This window comes from Myotis yumanensis, unplaced genomic scaffold (assembly GCF_028538775.1).
Source record: "Myotis yumanensis isolate MYYU_CA2020_CCGP unplaced genomic scaffold, mMyoYum1.0.hap1 SCAF_1, whole genome shotgun sequence".
In the NCBI taxonomy this organism is placed as follows: Eukaryota; Metazoa; Chordata; class Mammalia; order Chiroptera; family Vespertilionidae; genus Myotis; species Myotis yumanensis.
In genome coordinates, this window is record NW_027223752.1 from 150308727 (window position 1) to 150311465 (window position 2739).

Genomic DNA, 2739 nt, shown 5'->3' on the forward strand with positions numbered 1-2739 from the left:
TGGGTATAATATTCTTTATTTCAGTCCGTGTATGCTTACTTTCTAATTTCTTTATCGTAGCATCGAGGGTCTCATTAGTTTTTGTGAGGCTCTGCACAAATTTATGGCAAGCCCTCAAAATTGCGATTCTTAGCTCCATATCCTCCATTTCTGTCATGTTTTTTTGTCTCCGCATCTTTTATGCTTTCTTGGTGCACCCCCTTGTGGTCTCTGTGCGCAGTCTTGTTCTAGCCAAGCCTTAATTGTTGTAGTTAACACTAGAGGGATTTGACCACCAGGCCAACTCCATTGACAGTTTTGTCCTGTTTCTTTGTCTCCACATTTTTTATGCTTTCTTGGTGCACCCCCTAGTGGTATTTGTGTGCAGTCTTGTTGTAGTTAAGCCTTGATTGTTGTAGTTAATACTAGGGGGATTTGACCTCCAGGCCAACTGGCTGTGAGAATCAGCTGTGTCTGCAGTGGGAAAACTTCTCTCCTCTGGGGAGGTGCTAATCTAGCCTTTGCCTGAGGCTATCTGGCAAATGGCTCTGAGCAGGGCTTGGGCGAGGCGGGGTCGGGAGGGGCTGGCGGGTCGCAGGGGATCAACATGGCGGGCGGGCGGAGCGAGCAGTTATGGCTGCTCTCAGTCCCATCCCCAGAGGCTCTGCTTCTCAGAATCCCAGCAACCGCTGCAAACCTTGGAGAGAAAGCTGTCCTCAAGTTCCGACCGATGCCAGACAATCCCGCTTCTCCGGTTTGAGTCTGAGTCCCTAGAGACTCGTCCAGATCTGGAGCTCAGAGCCTGGGACTCCCTCCCGATTGAAAACAACAACAGCGCCCTCAGCCACCAGCCCGCTCCATGCGCACCTCCGTACCTTTGTATTTTCCACACTGCGCCTCCTCTGAGCCTCGGTATGCTGTTCTCTTTCCTCCTAGTTGAAGAATCTCTCCTCAGCCAGCCTTCCTGTGGTTCTGGGTGATGTCCGTTCCGTCTTCTAGTTGTATTTTTGAAGTGGTTGTTCGAGGCAGCAATCTCCGGTGTTTACCTATGTCACCATCTTGGTTTCCTCTACAGTATCTTCTTATAGCAGACAAAGACACCAGCCATGTTTCTGAAAATCATAGCCAATTAAATAAAATAGGAAAAAGAAAAGAAATGAGGTATAAATATTTTAAAAGAAAAAATATACGAAATTATTATTTTTAGATAATACAGTTGTCTATCTAGAAAATAATATTGAGTAGACTGAAGCTCTATTGAAATTAATATGAGTTCAAGAAGATAAATAATTTTAGATGAATACACAAAATCTGCAGTTTCCTATTAGGATATAGGAATAAATATGTCAAGCCCAGGTAGATTAAAGAGTTAAACATAAAAAAGTAAAACTACAAACTTTTATCTTCACTTTCTTTTGAAACTACAGACTTTTAGAGGATAAAGTCTTAATGCCACAAGACAAAAAAGTATGAATAAGATATAAGAATCAGGAAAGAAAAAGTAAATATTTCATTATTTGCATATGATATGTTATCTACATAGAAAATTTAAGGGAAGCTACAATTATTACAACTAGGAAAAGGTTCAGAAGTTTGTTGAACATATGGTTAATAAATAGTGATCTATTAAAGTAATAAATTAGATAATGTTATCAGAAAAATCAATTTATCACAGCAATAAATTCCAAAGTATTAGCAATAAATTCCACTAGAAACAAATAAAAGATGTGTAATACCTTAAAGAAGAAAAATCATAAAATTTATCAATGGGCATAAAAGGACCTAGATAAATGGACATATGATAATTATATTCAAAACTTTAAAGATAAAAAATATTTCCAAATTAATCCATAAATACAATATAACTCCAATTATAATTCCCGCAGGACTCTGAGGAACTTTATAAACTGACTGAAAACCCTAAAGTAAGGCCCAGAACAGGCAAGATGAATCCCAAAAGAACATGAAGGAAAGTTATTAGAGCCATAACTTCCCCATTGGCCTGCCCTGAGTGTGACAGCGTGCAGCGCTCCAACCCCCTGATCCACCCTGCTCTGTGTGTGACAGGGGGCGGTGCCCCAACTCCCCTATCGGCCCTACTCTGTGAGTGATGGGGGGAAGCTCCTCAACCCCCTGATCGGCCCTGCTCTGTGCGTGACAGGGGGGAGCTCCCAAACCCCCTGATTGACCCTGCTCTGTGTGTGACAGGGTACGGAGCCCCAACCCCGATGGGTCCTGCTCTGTGAGTGACAGGGGCAGCGCCCCAACCCCCTGATCGACCCTGCTCTGTGAGTGACAGGGGGCAGCGCCCCAACCCCCTGATTGGCCCTGCTCTGTGTGTGACAGGGGGCAGCGCCCCAACCCCCTGATTGGCCCTGCTCTGTGAGTGACAGGGGGCAGTGCCCCAACCCCCTGATTCGCCTGCTCTGTGCGTGACGGGGTGGCGCCGCAACTGCCCCATTGACCCTGCCTTGAGTGTGATGGGGTGGTGCCCCAACCCCCCAATCGGCTGTACCCTGAGCGTGACTAGGGGTGGCATCGCAACCTCCGGATTCTTCCTGCTCTGTGCATGACAGGGGGCGGTGCCCCAACTCCCCAATTGGCCCTGCTCTGAGCCTGATCAGGGGCTTCACCTAGGGATTGGGCCTGCCCTCTGCCACCCGGGAGCAGGCCTAAGCCAGCAGGTTGTTATCTCCTGAGGGGTCCCAGACTGCGAGAGGGCACAGGCCGGGCTGGGGGATCCCCTCCTCCCCCCGAGTG